The 20869-nt window shown below is 32.7% G+C and overlaps 1 protein-coding gene across 2 annotated transcripts in view; it reads left to right on the top strand.

Moving 5' to 3' along the window:
* The window catches only part of TFPI (tissue factor pathway inhibitor), a 62069-nt gene that overhangs the window by 358 nt on the left and 40842 nt on the right, over positions 1-20869 (top strand). The window lies entirely within an intron of this gene.

Below are 20869 nucleotides of genomic sequence, written 5' to 3'. Positions count from 1 at the left end.
TTTATTTTTTTGGGTGGGGGGCAGGAAGCAGGGTATTGAGAGGTAAAGAGGGGTAGGGGAGGACTATTGTCTGTAACTCTAAAATGAAAATCGACTCTTCTCTGTAAACAAAGTAAACTCATATTGCAATGAAAAATTAGGTACTCAGCACTGTGCTTTTAGTTATTAAGCAAATTATATATATATATATATATATATATATATATATATGTGTGTGTGTGTGTGTGTATACATATATATATATATATGCAATATGTTTGTGCATTTAAGATTATAAACAGTTTTGTAAGAAGTTGGTCAGATGTATCCTTTCTTATAATTTTAAGTTTGTAGTAGCAATTCTTTACTAATTGTGTCTGTTAAATTGGAATTTTCTAAAGATATGGTTTTCCTTTAAATATTATTTAGTAATGTGTAAAGAAATACAATAAACTACCTGAGAGCCTTATGTTTAAACAAGCTTCTTTCATTGCTATTAATTAGTGATATTTAAAATGAGATATAAACATTAGAATTCTTGTAATCTAAGTTAAATTTCATGCTAGCATTAATAAATCTTTCTATGGAAATATTTTATAAGTCGCCAAAGACCAAAGCTCATATTCTAAGATATTTAAATAAGAACATATATGATCAAGTCTATATGTAGTATAATTATGGAAATTAAAGCCATAGATTATATACCTATACTATGTACTGTCACTTTCTTTTTGGTTATGAAATGATATTAAACTTTGCTTCTGGTAGTGAAGGAAAACACATAATATAGAAATCCAGAACTATAATGAAATAAACACTAAATTAAGGAAAAAACTCATTTGTGTGAGAGTATTACCAAAAAATGAGTACCGAAAGCAGTTCCATGTAGAAAAAAAAACAAAGATAAGCAACAGCCACACTGTGACTCAGAGCTCTGGAAATTAGTCACAACATGACTTTGTGTAATATATGATAACATAAACACAAAGGGCAGAACCCAAGCAGGAAACATACAGCCCCAAGAGTCATATTTTATGTGTAAAAGCATAATATTTACGTCAGAAGGGGAAAGTTGTGTTGATTTAGAATTACTGCAGGTTTGATCCTAACAAAATCCTTTCATAAAACATTTCTAGGATTATTTTTAATTCATCATTCTAGTACATGATTATTTCAAGACATGTTATCTATATCTCATCTAGTCCTTAAACTAAAGGGTAAGTAATCTCTGAAAATTTATTGGAGTATGAAAATTTAATTTGGGGCCTATTGATTAATAAAATGATATAAAATATTCATGGGGATCAACAGATTAAAATATTAATGTAAATACAAAACATTATCTAATTACACTATAGAAGTAAGAGTAAAATTTTTAAATAGCTACATTTAACAATTTTAATAGTTATATTGGGAAACCAATATTGGGAAACCAAATTTGTCTTCCTCAGGTGATCATCAAATCTTCTTGGAGAACTTTAATGACATTTATACTGCTATTTATAGCATACCTCTCTATTAGGTGTGCTGAACTGGACAAGTATTCCTTTTTTAAATACAGCCTGATATTTGTATGCATCTGTTTTACCTCCAATGATTAGATTAAAAAAGCCCTTTGGGAAATGTGGCTCCTGTTCAAATGGATTCTGCCATCAGCTGGTGCTTGCTAGTCTGATTGTGCATCTCGAGGCTTTGTTTGTTGGTTGCACAACTATTTTGACTAGAATTGTCTATTGTTGCTCAATTTAAAAATAATAATAACCTATAAAGTGGAAAATTGTTCTTATAGTAAACAATACTTTTCAAAACACTAATTTACTCCTTCCTTAAAAATTAATTTCCTGATTTTAGCTATATACATTATTCAAATTCAAAAGGTAACTCAACAGGATGACAAACTACTGGAGGAAAAATGCTAAGCTCAAAAGGCTTTATTTATTCCCAGAACACCTACTAGCAATCTAACAAACTAGTAAATGTACTATAGATTCTTTGGGAATGGGTGGTTTATTAAAATCAGTGTCACAAACTTTCAAGACAGACTTCAACTGATACCTCTACCTAACAGAAGAAAAATAAAAGCAAAGTAAACATCCAAAAAATAAAAACAAATAAACAAAAGTGTGAGAAACAACATAAAAAGGGAAGGGAAACACGCAGGGGTGTTTTAAAAATCTCATTTATTACTATAAATTAAATAAGTTAAATGATAATATTGATTAAAATGTGTTAATTATATCACCAATTTGTATTTGTTATGTAGACAGGATTTAACAACCCAACTCATCCATTCTCAAGAAAGCCTATCTCCAGGTACCCTTTTCTTGTTTAGCATCTAAAACATTTAACTTGGGGAATTTAATTTGCAGAGTTACCTTTTTAAAAACAAAAATATTATTGATCTTTCACCCCTTTTAAATTTCAATTAGAGTTGACATTCAATATTATTTTATATTAGTTTCAAGTGTGCAGCACATAGTAGTGAGACATTTATATAATTTAGTAAGTGGTCCCCCTGACTAGTACCACCTGGCACTATACATAGTTTTCACCATAGTTGCTAGACTTACCATGGTGATCCCTTCTTTAGCATAGGGAATAAAATCAATCATGTGGGATTAACACTGTATAGAACTAGGTGGGTACCGTTGAATAACTACGATGTACACCTGAAACTAATATAATATTGCATGTTAGCTGTATTTAAATAAAAAAATCTTGAAGAAGAAGAAGAAGGAGGAGGAGGAGGAGGAGGAGGAGGAGGAGATAACTATATGCAAGCCAGAAACAGAGCTCTCATCAGAAACCAAATTGGCTGTTTTGGGAACTCACAACCTCCAGAACTGGGAGAAAATAAATTTCCATTATTTAAGCCTATAAATAATGAGAGAGAGAGAGAGAGAGAGAGAAGCAATAAATGGTGAGTTATTGCTTAATGAATAAAGTTTCTGTTTGGGATGATGAAGAATTTTGGAAATAGTGGTGGTGATTTCACAACATTGTGAATATAATGAATATATGTATATGTATATATAGATATATATCTACAGCTATGTATATATACATATATAGGTATGTATATGTGTGTGTATATATATATATGTGTATATATATATATATATATATATATATATATATGCATTATACCTTTTATAGAAATATACCAGTACTATCATTCTTTCTGATTGGTACCATGTGCATTAGAAGAAATCTGAATTCAGGACATACAGTCACTATTGAAGTCCTTGTTTCTGGATATTAAACCTCACTGAAATGGAAACAAGGTGCAGGTTATCCTAGAGAGTTATTTTTATGCTAAATCATCTTTCTTGGGTCTCTGAGGTACTCAGTGATTGCTTTCTTGGATATGTCATCTCCAGGAGCCCAGTCTTCCCACTACCCTTCTCTCCCTGTCTTTACTTTTGTAAGAGGCAGGTGCCATGAGGAATCAAAGCCTCAGATTCAACTACCAAACAGCTGAGGGCAACCTAATCATTTCCACTTTTCTTCTTTCCACAAGCAATGACAAAAAGCACTGGATCCATATCCAATCTGTTATGTCCATCTCTCTTTGGGATTCTGTGTTCTCTCTCAGTTGCAACAACTACATTTCAAACTACTTTAAAAACAAGAGTAGATGGACATCGTGGTCCATACTTGTAGTGCAAGTCCCAATGGTGCAATATTTTTATCCCAACTGTTCCATCTGGTGGACCACAGATCCCTGGGGAGACATGGACATTGCAAGGAACTCCCCAGTAAAAATGCGATGGTAGTATTCTCTCTAGACTGAACAAGTATCATATGTTGTTGATTAGATTATTTCAACATCAGAAAAATGAAAGGATCCAACAATATGGCACTGATAACATGTAGTGTTTTTAAATTACTAAGCAAAGTGTGCCACTGATACCCTTCATCTCTATCACCACTCTGCTGCCAACCTCATTCAATATCTCCTCTTCATGATTCTTATCAACATCTATCCCATCTTTGAATTCCATAATAACCCATCTGTAAGCATTCCTCATTTCAAAAGGCTTAGAAATGGAGTAGATCTCAGAAAAGAGGTGAATCTCCAGAATAGCAGTGTGCGTTGCAAATTTTTCATAATATTTTTCAAAAGTATGTTGGAAACTTCATGTAAAGTCCCCAAGAATGAATGAAAATAATTATATCAAATATCATATGCTCGCTCTTGCTCTTTATTTTTGCAATTGATTTCAAATATACGTGAATACAAAATGAATGAACGTCTATGATGCACGCTACATAAATGAATCTTAAGAACATTATGGTAATTGAAATAAACCAGACAAAATAAAGCAAATAGTGTATAATTTTACTTATATGGGGTATCTAGAACAGGCAAATTCATAAAGACAGAAAGTAGATTAGAGGTCACCTGAGCCTAGAGGAAGCAATAATGGTGAGTTATTGCTTAATGAATAAAGTTTCTGTTTGGGGTGATGAAGAATTTTGGAAATAGTGGTGGTGATTTCACAACATTGTGAATATAATGAACGCCACTGAATCATATACTTAAAAGTGGTTAAAGTAGCAAATTTCATGCTATAGCTATTTTAACATAATAAAAAAGTAAAAGAAAACTATTAAATGATTAAAAACTAATTTTTAAAAATTAAAACAGGATTATCCTATTTGTTTCCTAATGGAAATTGGAACATATTTTTACCTGATATTGCTGTACTGGAAGCTAATGTTTTTTATTCATAATTTATTTTTTTGGTGGGGATGAGGGTTATCCAGGCCTTACAGAGGGTATTCAGGCCTTACAGAATAAGATGCCAAGTATCTCCTTCTTTCTGTTAAATTTTCTGGAAAATTATTTTCCAAAAGTTAATGTAAAATTGATATTATTTCTCCTTTAAATGTTTGGTAAAATTCACCAGGGAAACCATTTGGGGCTTAAGTTTTCTTGATGGGAATGTCTGTAATTATAAAATTCAACTTAAAAAATTATAGGGCTATTTAGTTTATCTATTTCTCCTTTAATGTGCTTTGGCAGCTTGTGACTTTCAAGAAATTGGTCCATTACATCTAAGTTGTCAAATTTGTTGGCACAAAGTTCTTAATATTTCCTTATACTAGAATCTGTAATGATATGAAACCTCTAGCTTTTAACATTGGTGATTTGTGAATCTTCTCTTTTTTTTCCTTTTCAGTCTATATCGAGGGTTATCAATTTTATGTATTTTGTAACAGATCCAGTCTTTGGTTTCGTTTACTTTCTCTATTGTTTTTCTATTTTTATTTCATTGATATTCACTCTAATTTTAAAATTTTTCTCTAAATATTACTTTGGCTGTTTCTTGAGATGCTGTGTTTTCATTTTTATTCAGTTCAAAATATTCTCTAATTCCCCTGTGATTTCAACATTGACCCATGGGTTTTTTTTAGAAGAATGTTAGTTTCCAAATATTTGAGATTCCCAAATATCTTTAGTTTCCAAATATCTTTCTCTTACTTTTTCTTTGTATGTTCATATATAAAGTGGGTTTTTTGTTCAAAGGCAAAAAATAGTTGGGTCTTCCTATTTTATTCAATCAGACAATATTTGCCTTTGAATTGAAGCGTTAGGAACATTTACATTGGATGCGATAATTGATATGCTTTAGTTTAAGTCTACCACCTTGCTGCTGTTCTGTTGGCCCTATCCGTTTTTGTTTCTTTTTTTTACTTCTTTGGAGTCTTCTTTTGGACATAATATTATGCATGAGATAGTATTTGATCTCTTTCTTTGGTTTATTTGCTATTATTTCATTTTGTTATTTTAGTGGTTGCTTTGGAGCTTAGAGTATACATCTTCGATTTACCCCAGGCTACCTGCAAGTGATAACCCATTCATCCAACAGTATAAGAAACTTCAAACAGTATGCTACTATTTTCCCTGCTGGGGCTTTGAGCTATTGTTGTCGTACATTTTGTTCCTACATATGTTATAAATAACACACTACAATGTCATTATTTTGGTTTCAAACAGCTGGTTATCTATTTTAAACAAACTTTTTACTTAGATCACATTTAGATTTACAGAAAAAATGGTGATTTACAGAAAATTTTTAACTTAGAAAGAATAACTATATACCCTCGACTCATCTTATTAACATCTTATATTAATTAGTATGGCATATTTGTCCAAATTGTTGAAGTAATTATCTTTTGAAGAGATTTAAATGTTTAAAAAAAAAAGCCTTTTATATTTGCCCATGTAGTTATTTGCTTTGGCATCTTCATGCCTCTGCATAGATCCACAATTCCACCTGGTGCCATTTTCCTCCTTCAGGCACTCTCCTCTCTTTCCAGGACTCCAACCACATGTATAGAAATCACGATGCTTAAAGTGAACTTCACAGCACACTCGTACTCTATTCATGGTATTGAGTCATTTTTTATTTCCTGTTTCAATTTACATAGCTTCTATCAGTATCTCTTTCTCTCTTTTTTTATTCTTAAGCAATGTCTAATCTGTTTATAATCACATATAGCGAATTTTTCACCTCAGATATTGTCATTTTTATTTCTAAAAATTCATTTGGGGTCTCTATCTTATTTCTGTACTTAACACACAATCTATTTTCTAGTTTCTTGAACATATATGCAATGCAGTTAAAATTACAGTTTTAATATTCTTGTCTGCTAATTCTATTTTCTGTGTCTTTTTGACTCTTCTCATTATGACTTATATTTTGTTGTTATTTGCATGCCTTGTGATTTTTATTTGAATGCCTGATGTTGTGAATTTTATCTTGGGTTCTGAAAATGTTGTATCTTGAATTCTAATCTGGGATGCAGTTTAATTACTTGGAAACAATTTGGTAGTTTGTTATCTTGCTGTTACGCTTTGTTAGGCAAATCAGAGAAAGTCTATGGTTAAATTTTCCCCAGGACTGATGAAAACAACCTTTTGAATGCTCTACTTGATGTTCCATAAATTTAGACTTTTACAGTTTAGAACAAGAAATATTTCTGGCTTTATATGTGTTCTAAGTGTTATCCCCTCGAGCCCTTTCAGGTAGTTGTTTACCCAAACTTGGGTACTTTCCTCTCATGCATGCACTGATCAGTATTAAGCTGAAGACTTAAGGACCTTCTGAAGACCCCCAGATCTCTGTTGCTCTCTGGCTCTTTACTTTTTGGTACTCTGTCCTGCAAACTCCAACCACCTTGGCCTCTCCAGACTCCCTGCTTTGTCACTTTAACTCAGGGATATCACCTGGAAATTCCAGAGCTCCCCCCTCCCTGAACTACAGTGTGGAAACTTTCTTCAGTCAGTACACTGAAGCAAATGTCAGAATGTAGGGCTGAACTCTTATTCACCATACTTAGGGAATTACTGTTCTTCACTGGCCAATATTGAATTAGTTGAAAACCATAATTTCACTATTTTGACAGTTTTATATTTTTAAGGTGTTTCAGGTGGGAGGATAAATCTGGTCTGCTTTAATCCATTGTGTCTGGAAGTAGAAGGGCTATTTTTATGTACTGTATACCTGAAGCTGAACAATAATGAATGCCAACTATAATTTTATATATATAATGTGATGGCTTGGTGCGATGTCGAGGGATAGTGGAAGGGGGGATGGGGGAGAGGGAGTCCACAGTGTGAGGCATATAAATGATGAACGTCTAAGTATTACCTTGTCTTGTGCACCTGAAACTAATAAAAAAAAACAAAATAAAATCTGCTCATGCCAAAAAAAAAATATATATATATATATATATAATTTTAAAGATATCCTATAAATTAAAAAAATCACCATAAATATTATAGAAAGAGAAAATCTAAAGGCATATGAATTGTAATTCATTAGTTTGCCTGGATAATATAAACACATTTTTGCCTGCTGTATGCCAGAAACTATGTTAGATGAGTAAATACATTTACATATTTGTACAATGCAAAGAAATTCACTATTTCTACAGAATAATTATTTTATTTCAGATAAGTAGTTTGTTTCATTATTTTTTCTGATAATAGTAGTATTTGGAGCAGTTAATATCTTACTCTCTTCTATTTTAGATGACAAATGAACCCTACAAGCTCAAAACCTATCAAGTTGTCACTTGTTCAACAGACATTTTCAAAACTATGAGTTCTTAGTGTTATTTACCTAGAGTCTCTAGAGTTTATAATGAAGATTGCCCTTCCTGATATAGTTTCTTATCACAATTTCTCATAATTATCTTTCCTCCCCTCCTTCCTGGCTACTTCCATATATTGAAAGCTGGGGAAAGTTAACTGATAGCGCAAATTAAAACTTTCTCTTTAATGAAAGGAATCTTAGTTCCAGGTGCTTCCTGTTCAATTATTTATACCAATTAAGGCAAACTCATAATCCCAAGTGGCAAATATTGCAGACAAAATCTGTATTTAGTGTTAGAATTTAGTTTATAATTATGTGAGAGTATGTACATTATGCCAGCTTCTATGCATCTTATTTAAGTTCTGTAGTTTCAATCTCATTTAGCATAGTTGTACAGAGTAGGAGGAAAAGAAACAGATACACAATAAATAAAACATTTGTCTTTCTATATGTGGTCAAACTCTAAATGAAACTCTCAAAACCACTGTAAGTTTGTATTCATTAATTATAGCCCTTACAAAAGTAAGAGGTTCCTGAGGTACCAGTGCTCACCATTATCACTATTATGTCAACATTGTTCTCCCACTGACACTTGCCTGAAGACTCACCTGAAAGGACATAAGTGAGTGGGCATCCATGGATAGTCTTCAAAAATGTGTGCGAAAAAATATATGTGCATGTGTGTATTTGCACTTTAGAGGAAGTCTATAGTTTTTCTCAGATCTCTCAGGAGCTAATATATCACCACAAAAGATGTATCTGAGGCATGATTAAATATCTAAGGAAAACAGCGTATATAGAGTTAGAATCAAAAAGAGTATGTCCTAAAGAGGCAAAATAAAGGTTTCAAAGGTTTCAGATAAACTCGACATGGATGGGGAAAGGTTGAGGGGGTTGGAGGGGTACAGAGATAAGTTATCCTATGGATAAGAAATCTTAGAGAAAAGATCATTTGAGAAGCAAAGCCAAGAAAAGATTGAATTATTTTAGGATGTCTTTTAGTTCTATCATTACACCTAAATAAGTAGATTACATTTTTAATATTTTCAAAGATGAGTATTAACTACATAGTTTTTATACACAAAGATACAAAAAGTATGTGATAAATTTTATCATATGAACAATGTAATAAATCTTAATCATTTATAAATTAACCTAATTATGTTTGAAGTAGCTTATGAAAAAATTGAAACTGATCTCTATTTTCAGAAAACTACAATTAAGGAAATTTAATTTAAGTGAGACATTTAACAAGAAAATATTATCTGATTCCTGATTATCTGATTATGTGCTAAGTAGAGTTTGGATAGGAGAAAAAGGAATGGCAATTTTGAAAAACTAATTGGTCCTTATAAAAATGTAAAATAATGAGCATCCAAAGTGAGGAACCAAGAGAAGAAGACAACTAATTCCTGGATTCTATGAATAGTAAAGGAAGTGACACCAATTGCCTTTCATTCTCTGGGCCAATAGTTATTTTTTCATGGGTACGCCATTTTACAGTCTGAATGCAAGTGGCTGAAGATCAACATTTAATGGTTCCTGGAGGACTGTGACTCAGCTCCTGGGGCTGGCTCCCTGGTCCTTTATAGTAATGATTCAGACAAGTTGAACTCACAATGTCATCTAAACGTGTGTAGAGTCACCAACAGCTGCAGTTCCAATCTTGAAGTAGGTTCAGACCCCTCCCCAGATACTTTTCATTAGAGCACATTAGAAATTTCAAGGGTTTTCACATTAGGACTTATTTCTGCAGGAGAATTACTCTCACTGTGGAACGAGAAAATTAATCATAATTGGTTCATCGTGTTTATGATACTTTATATTTGGAACCATAACTTTTTTCTAGTCAGAAGAAAAAAGTTACATATTTTATCATGTATCAGACACCAAAATGTTCTCAATATCTAGTCTCGGGTATGTTGAGTCCATATTTCGTTTCTCTTTTCCTAATGGAAAAAATATAGTAATATTTTGTGAGAATTTCCGGTACATGAGCTAACATTTTGCTTTCCTTTTCTCACCCAAGCTGAGATAATCAGAAGCAGAAAGTTAAGAAGTCTCCAATAGATTTGTTTAAGCAGAGACAAAATCTGGGATTGCAACAGATTGAGGGGAAATGAGAAAACTGCCCTGACTTTAGCTATTGATCCTTGAAATTAAAAAGGTAATATCAACCTGAATTATATAAGCTATGAATCAAAGTTCTAATTTGAACCGTTAGGAAGATTTCAACTGTCTGTTTTTCCGTTTCTTTCCAAAGTACATATACTCCCTGCCCATAGATATGATACTCAATGTGAGTTAACAGATTAATTAGAATAAATTGTATACCCAAGAGATAGAGAGACAAATAATTAGAGAAGCAATGGCCCTGAAATACCATTTTTCTATCTTACTCAGTAATGGGTACCTAAAAAAGCAGATACAAAAAGCAGGAAAAAGAGAAGCAGTCATAGGTATGTCTATATCGTTCTCTCTCAACATGGATACTAACAGTAATAGAGAAAGACATGGTTAATATATTCAATTATTTTCTCTCTCTCCTCACATCAAAATGTATTGTATTCATTTGTATTTTTTTTCCCCATTTCCTTCCATTTGGAGCTATTGGCATTAGTACTTGAGCAAAACTGTATTCTCAGAAACCTACATTTTGGTTTAGGCATATAATTCCAATATTTATTTATTTATTTATTTATTTATTTATTTATTTATTTATTTATTTATTTATTTTTTCCTCCTTAAAGAAATGGAAACAGCATGCTGTGAAGAGCTTTGCTTTTAAACAAACTGGGTTAGCATGGAAATTAGAGTTACTGTGATGAGGAAAGGTAAAATCATTCAAAGAAACAAATGCCACCTTTTTTTGAAAAACAAACAAAAAAACGTCTTACAACTTTAACTATAAAATCCAGACAAAAGAATTCCACACAACTTTTTCTAAAAGAGTTTTAGTATTTATGGGCAACTATATAAGAAATAATATTTGAAATTATTTCCTTTATTATGTGCTTCTATTTTATTTCCCTTTGTTCACTGTAATTTTAGCACATATCAAATTCTTTTTTGGACTTCACTTATAAATTTTTAGAAAGATGTCTACGTATTTACATTTTCCTATTCTTAACTTCCAAATTATCTCTTTATATTGCTCCTTAATTTTTATTCTCTATATCCCAGTCCTCCACTCTTCTCTCTTAATTAACAATAAGAATTAATATTCTCTGCTATTATTTAAAAGGAGATTATTTTTCCTCTTCAAAAATACAAACATAGAAATTTGAAAAACAGTTGTTTTTTTTGATGAGTTTCTTTACTTATTTAACTTATAGGACTTTGGACCAAAACAGAGAAGAAAAATTCCCCTAGTTATGATTTGATGAAATCCTAATTTCTAGAGATTGTAAACAATCTGAAATTCACTTTAGGAATAAGAGAGAGAGAGAGAGAGAGAGAGAGAGAGAGAGAGAGAGAGAGAGAGAGAGAGAGAGAGAGAAGATATTTGTGAGAATAGTGGGTCTTTCTAAGGCATGAAGTTGCCCTTTCCTTGAATAGTCACAATTCCTATGCTTGAGGTGAAGCTCAGCAAACAAGCAAATGAAAAGATTTTGGGGAAAAAATTCTAATTCTGGATTTCATTTTCCTCATTAAAAAAACTACGATATTCCAGATACTTACCTCTATAGTTTCTTTTATCTCTAGCAGCATATAATTGTAAACCTTGTCCTCCATTTCAGCTTTTGTATTTTTTTTTAATAAATGTAGTTTATACATGTTGTATGCTATTTGGTGTTAACATGAAGACACCCACTCTTTCTTTCTCCCTGTATTACCATTTCCTCCCTATGGGATTGTTTTTTACTGTTATTTCTCATATTGTGAATGACAAGAAGTTAGACCTACACAGTGAACAACTTTTAACATATTGTATTCTTAGAGGAAACTCTCCTGCTTTATAAAAGTATACCTGGCAACTACTACTGTATCTAAAACAAAGAGAATAATAACCGGTTTTAATCAATGAAATTGTCACAAACTGAAATACAGATAAGTGTTAAGATTTAACCTATTGGCTAACATTAGGAAATTTCATATTGCTTAATTCTCCAGAAGTATGACTTCCTGCACCAAAAGCGAAATCCAACAGATGATTCCCTAGTGGATTGGCCAATCTTTTAGTAAACATGATTAGAGTCAATAGTTTGTGATTATTTGGGGAGCTTCGTTTTTTTGTTGTTGTTTTGGTTTTATTTTTAAATCAGTCTGGTTCTAATATTAGTTTACTTATCAGGTATAGAATGATACGTTTTGCTTCAGTGTTTCTCACATTTTATCTTTAGGCATAATTTTAAAATATAATTTGAAAATTTGACTCTTTTATAGTAAAACTTCAGACATTATTTTAATGTCAAAACAGTTTTAATGAGTAAAAAGGGGATTCTAACCTGGGCTTTGTAGTACTGATGCTATTTTCTCATCCTCCAAGTATCCTTGAATTAAAATGTTGAAAAACATTGGTTAATAACCAGTTTAAGTTAAAATAACAAAATAACTCTTAGTTGGGTTACATTTGGCTGCTGGTAGAACAAAACCATAGCATAAGTAGCTTAAATAGTGAGACCATTTAACTCACATCATACAAAGTACAGAGGTAAGATACTTTAACACTATTTAATTCAGCATAAATCCAGTTTTTCTCCATTATTTTATTTTCATCATTCATAGAATGTCATCTTTATCTCAAGGTAGTTCTCCTTAAAAAGGATTTTTTTCAAAAGTACCCTGTCCCGTCTTGGAAGATAGCATACTTTCTCTCTCATCTCAGTGACCATTTATCATGTAGAAGCATCTAAGCCAATCATTGTAAGTAAAATGGAATCACTATGATTATGCGGATCAATGAAGAGTGTATTAATTACAAATGTATACCATAGCTGGGCATAGGCTCTCCTTCCCTGAGAACTGGATTATGAACGTATTCAACTCACCTGCTATCAGTGAAAAGTGGCACGGAATGGTTGTCTCATAAGCAAACAAACAAGATGATTGAAACAACTTCAAAAGTTAAAAACAATGACAAAAATACATCCATGATCGCACTGACCTAATGTATTTTCCTTTATTAAAACATATTTTTCTGCATGAATACCAATTAATGCTTAGTTGACCTTAAAATATACATGTATTTTTGTATACAGTTTTATATTTCATGTTACCGTGATTACTCCCCACTTTATCTTATAGTCATTATCATTACCAATTTAACTTTGTGTAATATTATTATGTCTGGCATATGGATATACTACCATATCTAATAACTGTCAAAATGGTGCACACCTACATTGCTTAAAACTTTGTGCAGTGACAGTATCATAACCAATGAGGTTTATCCGAGGTGCTATTATTGCTAATTAAAACTATAGTGTTATTTTCTCTGCTAAAATAAACATGAATGTGCACTTAGAGATTTTCATAATTTTACATTCCCAAGTGTAGTATCATTAGCTTAAAGTATCACCTACAGTTTTGAACAAAGAATGTAGACATGTAGGAAAAGTATTAATTGATAAATATAATAAACCACTTATCTATTTCCTTGTACCAATATTCCCCAGTGTCCGGCCCTTTTTGTGTTTTATCTCTGTCCAATTGATAAAATCTTAATCTGAATTCTTTAAAAGTGTAATTTTTGTATATGGAGGGAAGCAGCACTGAATTTTGAAGAACAAATTATTAATACTATAACTTTATAATGTAGGCTTCCAGCAGGACAGAAATCTTTTAATAAGAAATTTCCACTACCACATTTTATTTTCCCTAGAGAAAAATGTCAAACACTCATAGCTTCTTGAAATTTTAAACAGATAATCTCAACCTCTTCTTTACGTAGAAAATTGAATCACAGCAAGAAAACCTTCATCTTTCTGTCTACTCTTCAACAACTGCCACACAAAACACGTACATACATACATGTACACACACACACACACACACCTAAAAATGTACCACATGTCACCCGCCCTGATACCCACTGAAGAAAATCTCTCATTTTAATGGAAGATTTTTTCCATTCTTTTCCATTCTTTAATGGAAGAGACCCTTTTCTTCAGGCCAGAGTTAGACCCTCTTTCTTTACTTGTGCCCAAGATCTCATCCTCTATTCATTTTATCTTTCCTTAAGCTTTTGTCTCTCCCTGTCTAGTAACAGAAACATATAAAACTTTACCTTCCACAGAAGTTTCCCTTTAAATGCTCTCTTACTTTTCAGCATACTATATTTATAAAATGATATTCTAAATTGCTGTTTCACAGCTTCTCTTCCAGTTCCTCAGCTCACCTTCTGCTGCGCCCACCACTGTACCAAATCATATTCGCAAGTTGGCAAGGGTACTGATGAGGCCATTGTAACTAAACCCCAGGCATGCGTTTCAGCTCTTGCCTTATTTGAACTCTCTGTGCTTTAGACATTGTCGACTTAAAACAATTTCTGGAAGTACTTCCTTCCTTCAGCATCTGTGTCACTATAGCCTCCCAGTTTCTTCTGCTTCTCTGGCTATTTGTGTCTTCTCAGACCTACTCTCCTCATCCTTGTTGTTCAGCATTCACTGCTAGGATATTCCTTCCCAACCTTCACAGTCACCTCATAGAGTCACTATGAGGATTACATGAATTGGTATTTGTAAAGTATTGAGAAGAATACCTGCTCCATATCAAATGTTACATAACTATTTGTTAAACATATTAATATCACCCACTCCACAGAACTAATTATCACTTATGTATTTATTCTCACATTTCTGTCTCCAGCAGAGTAGTCTACACTGAGCTCTATATGTACATATTGGGCTTCTTACTTCAAGGCCCCAATGAATGTCTCACAAACACTTCACACTCAAACTGCCTCACACTGAATTCATCACCTTCCTAACGCGACATGTTCTTTTTCTTAGGTTCCCCACCTCATTGCTGGGAACCATCCATTGACCTATTTTTTGTTTTTTAAGTCAGAAACTGTAGCTGTCCTTGATTTTTCTCTCTTCTCACCTTCAGCAAAATTATTTAAATTACCAAATTCTCTTAAATTTAATTTTTAATTTCCTCACAAATTTGGCTACCTCTCTCCAAACCCACTTCCAATATTACATTACATGTCATAGGCACCTCTCATCTCAAAACATTATCCAGAAGTTTCTGATTTTCTGATATTCCAGAATATACTTCAAATTACAACATAAAAACTTACAAGTATATATGTTCGCAGAGATTTTAGTTTTACTTTTTTTTTGTATGGGTACTAAATATCTGTGATGCTCTGACATGAAATATGGAAGATTTACAAGGTCTGCCAAGTAACATTCATGAACTTGCCACCATGTGCTTACATTGGTAACACTGTACAAACAGCTTGGTAAGGTATACCAGTGTCTCACAGCTATGTTCTTGTGAGATGTGGTGGTGTCTTGCTGAGTGGCATTCATTCTTGTTGCGTGTTTTTGTGTGCTGTCGCAAGAATGTCTGAGCTTGAATTATGGCAACGAACACTAAATTTCTTGTTAAACTTGGCAAGAGTGGAAGTGAAATCAGGGACATGGTAGTCCAAGTTTATGGGGATATGCCATTAAAAAATGGCAGTGTACAGATTAAACGTTTTTCTGAGGGGAGAGAACATGTCACTGGTGAGGTCAGGGCAGCCAGTAATGAGCAGAACTGAAGAAAACATTGCAAAAATGTGTCAAATTGTGCAACAAAATTGTCGGCTGACTATGAGAAGCATAGCAAATCAAGTAAAAATCAATAGAGAAACAGTTAGGAACATCTAAACTGAAAATCTTGGCATGAGAAAGGTGTGTGGAAAAATGGTCCCAAAGGAGCTGATCGATGAACAAAATCAAAAAAGAGCCGAAGTTTGCCAAGACCTTTTGGAGAGGCAAGAGGATGTTTTACGCCCTGTTATCACTGTTGATGAAACATGAGTGTACCAATACAACCCTGAAACAAAGCGTCAAAGTGCACAATGGAAGTCATCCAATTCTCCGACCAAAAATGTCCCATCAGCCCAAATCAAGAGTCAAAACAATGTTGCTAACCTTTTTTTGATATCAGAGAGATTATTCATTATGAATTTTTACCGACTGGACAAACAGTTAACCAAGTTTACTATATGGAAGTGCTGAAAAGGTTCCGTGAAAGTTGGACAAAAACGACCCGAACTTTTCGCCAACAATTCATGGCTCTTGCATCATGACAATGCACCAGCTCACATGGCACTGTCTGTGAGGGAGTTTTTAGTCAGTAAACAAATAACTGTATTGGAACACCCTCCCTGATCTGGCCCCAATGACTTCACTCTTTACCTGAGATAAAGGAAATGTTGAAAGGAAAACATTTTGATGACATTCAGGACATCAAGGATAATATGATGACAGCTCTGATGGCCATTCCAGAAAAAGAGTTCCAAAATTGCTTTGAAGGGTGAACTAGGCGCTGGTGTCAGTGCATAGCTTCCCAAGGGGAGTACTTCAAAGGTGATCTTAGTGATATTCAACAATGAGGTATGTAGCACTTTTTCTAGGATAAGTTAGTGAACTTAATGTCAGACCTCCTGTGTGTGTGTGTGTGTGTGTGTGTGTTCAAAGAAATAAACATTTTATATGTTCCTAAAAATGTGAATATTGGCTTTAGTCACTGAATGACAAGTTTCAGTACATATCAATATTCTTAAAAATGTACAAATTTTTGTCCCAGTAATTTCTGTTGTGTGAATTTACTACAAAGAAATACTGATGGAAATTTTGAAACATTAAACAAACATATTTATTGCATTGATGTTTGTAATTTCAAACATAGAAACAGTTAATTTTCCAGTTGACAAAATAAAGTGCAAAACATTCAAAAAATAAAACATTCTGTACCATTAAATGAGATTATGCAGGCCTTTTTGGAGAGATATCTATATCCTACGTTCAATGACAAAGGAGGTGACCAAGCTTCACATGTGTTGTGATTATTCACATATGCTCATATAAATATTATCACACTCATATTCACATACACATGAAATCATATGCAGCAAGTTTTTCTGAATGGGTAGGTTGTTGTCTATTCTATAATTTCTTCTCCTCTAGGTTTTATGATTTCTTACAAATATACATGTATTACTTTTTCAATTTAAGAAAACTATTATAATTTTTTAAAATATTAAAGCAATAGCACCATAAATACATGGCTAAGTAACAAATGAAATTCAGTCTCTGTGAAATTTAATTTAAAAAATAACAGCCGTTGGTCAGAAAATCATTAATCCATCAGACTTTTCTCCACTTTGGGATGAAAATATTTATTTAAATCTATTATAACTGGTAATATTAGTCATGGTAAAGTTTTGCCTGACTCTGACCCATATTATTTCAACAATACCAAGGACAGTGCTTCCTTTGTTTTTTTAAATTTTTATTGAGATATGGTTGACATATAACATTATGAAGTTTAAGCTATGCAATGTGTTGATTTGATACATTTTTAAATTGTAATATTACCACGGTAGTGTTAGCTAATATCTCTATTATGTCACAATTATCATTTCTGTTTTGGGATGAGAACAATTAAGATCTAATCTCTTAGCAAACTGTGGAGTTTATAATACAGTATGTTGTCTTATAATCATTACCCTGTGCATTAAATCTCAAGGACTTACGTATGTACTAGTTGCAAGTTTGTACCATTTAATAACATCTACCCCATTTTCCTACCTCCAGCCCCTGGTAACCACTATAGAATGCTTACTTTAGATTTATACAAATGTAAAACTTAGACGAAAACTAAGCTACGTTATTTTTTTCCTAAATAGCATCCAACACAAAAGAAATAGACAATTTCTAGATGGTTTATTGATAAAAATTTTGCATTTTTCCCATTGCAGAGATTAGGAAAAATGAAATTTCCGTTGACTTAAAACACATTAGCTCATTATAGTACTGGAAGTTATATTGAAAGAGCAATACACTACACATATTTTTAAATGAAAAATTAAATTGGTATTATGAAAATTATTTATAATCAAATGGTTGCAAAATACACATTGGAAAAAAATTCTGCAACTACATTTACCTTTCTGTTATTGACATTTTTTGTAACAATTATAAAAAGAAACTGACCATGGTGTCAGTTAAAGTGATGATAACATAAATCACATATTAATCACAGGACAAGATTAATTTAGGTGCACTAAACAACACATATAATAGGACCACAAGGGCACGATTTGGAATTCCCTGATATGGAGTGTAGACTATGGAGCATTTTAGAGAACATACAGTCATGAGTTAAGCCAGAGACTGGAATGCAAACAACTAAGGTCCCCATTGCAGCCTCTCTAGTGAACTCTTGTTATTTAGCCCTCTGGAAGTCTGCACCACACCTCTTTCTGTAGACCAGCAACTGACCTGTCTCTATCAGGTATGTGCTCCTGTCAAGTTGGGAAACTCAGCAATAGCCTGATGCCAGTGTGACTCAGTTATTGTCCACTTGATAGGAATTTTGAAAGCAGATGTTATGAGTAGAGAATATGAGCAGGTTATCTGAGAAGGGAAGATAGAGGAAAGGAATAAATAATCAGTTAAATAATTATTGTATTCTCTAATAGAGGATTAATTTATAAATGAGGTCTATTATGTTCACTTTCAGTCATGCAGTTTCAAATAATTTTAGTGCATACATTTGTTTTAAATTTCTCCAGTGATTCTTTACTTTTCTGTAAAAATGTACTTTTTTTTTTTTTACAGATTCTTTCATTCATTAATTTGTTCCACAATCATTTATTGGGCTCCTGTTAGGCATCAGACAGAACAGAGATAATTCCTGCATTTAAGGACAGAGAAGATAGACAGTAAGCAAGTAAATATATGTGTTATGTAGGGGTAAGTGCAGTGATTTAAAAAAATAAAATAAAAGCATGAGGGAAAGGAACCTAATCATGGAGCTATTTTGTATCGTATGCTCAAAGAAGGATGCGGTGAAAAAACCATTTGACCAGAGATTTGATATAGAAGCAATATTTCCATAACAATTACAAGACTGAGTCAGAGCCTAATTCCAGGAATGGAAAGGTAAGGAGTACCCCTTAAGGCATTTACCACAGAAGTCCCTCCATAATAGTGTTAATAACGCTTCATTTTCCTAAAATAATGTGGCAAATGTTACACACTTAGCTTCTGGGGGCTTAGAATCTTTTTTTTTTATAAACTTTATTATGCAAAATTATGAAAAATATCTCCAATTTTAAAATAAAACCTTGAGCAATTTCATAGTTAGCCCACACAACACTCTAACTGAGAGAAAATTATGTCCTAATTTTAAGTACAAGAATTGACGTACAGGGCAGTGCCTTCTGCTCTTTAACGTATGATTTGTAATTAGGGTAGAGAAGAGGTCAGGCAGTAAGGGCCTGTTTTACCTGCCATGTCTTTCCTTCTTGTTGGGAACTTACAAAGGCACTTTATTTTTAGAAGAGACTTATAGAAAACAATTATTTTCTCAGAACAGATGTCCTCTCTTAGGAGACAACAACAAAAAAATCAAGAAAAATACTTAATTTGGGAGACCTGTGTGTCCTTATATAGGTGATTTCTACATTTCCTGTAGGAATCTATGGCCAGTCCTGCCTCAGGCTTAACTATACAGCAAGAAATAGAACATGGAAGTAGAAAATGAGGATAACAACATTATCTTAGGGTGAGTGTAAGATACAAATGAGAAAAAAATAATAATGGAGTTTCATTAATGGAAACTTCTATTTGCGTTATGATTTATTATTATTAGAATTACAAGCTGTAATTTAACCACCTCATGGTTTTAAAAAAATGCCTTAAAAGCAGGTATCTAGAGAGAATATCTAAACAAAGACTTAACCCTACAATATGAAAATTAAATTCATATAATTCAAGAGCTGGCTATAATGACATGTTTGAAATGGGGTTTTAATAAAATAGGAATTTGCTCTTTTTAACTTTGGTCCTTAGCCAAGGTTTTTGTTTTTTAATGCGTATATATGTGGTTTCTGTTTCCTCTAATGTTTGAGAGAAAAGAAATACTTAGATTTTCAAGTACCTCTTTTAAAGATATGCCCTTATGTAGGCTTGTTTCAATCTGTTTATTCAAGCTTTAACTGATGGGTAAACTTCTGTGTCATAAACCCAGGTGTAAGGGGCAAAGCCCCAGATTTTTTTTTCTTCTTTTTAAAGTTTATTGGTGTGACAATGGTTAGTGCCATTTGAGACAACAGGGATGGATCTTGAGATTGTTATGCTAAGCGAAATAAGTCAGATAGAAAAAGTAAAGAACCATATGATTTCACTGATACATGGGATATAAAACTGAAAACAACAAAGGAACAAGAAAAACAATCAAAGAAACAAAAACTCATAGACATGGACAACAGTTTCACCCCAGATTTTCTAATGCTTATAATGTATGCCCTTCTCTAATGTGGTTAGCTAAGGCTTGGGCCAAAAACTAACTTCCCATATATATAGAAAGAGTGATGTAGAAATATTTAAGTGGTAATAAATATAATCACTAATGAAGTATATAGAGTTTAAGCCAGGAATAGAAAACTTTTAGGCAACTCACTGAATCAAAAATTATAATGATCATATCAATAGATGCAGAAAAAGCATTTGATAAAATACAGCAACCTTTTATGATAAAAACCCTTAAGAAAGTGGGAATAGAGGGATCATATCTTAACATAATAAAGGCCATATATGACAAACCCACAGCTA

Source organism: Rhinolophus hipposideros, assembly GCF_964194185.1.
Source record: "Rhinolophus hipposideros genome assembly, chromosome: 6".
NCBI lineage: Eukaryota > Metazoa > Chordata > Mammalia > Chiroptera > Rhinolophidae > Rhinolophus > Rhinolophus hipposideros.
Note: the sequence above shows the minus strand (reverse complement) of the source record. Positions and strands in the feature narration are given on the sequence as shown.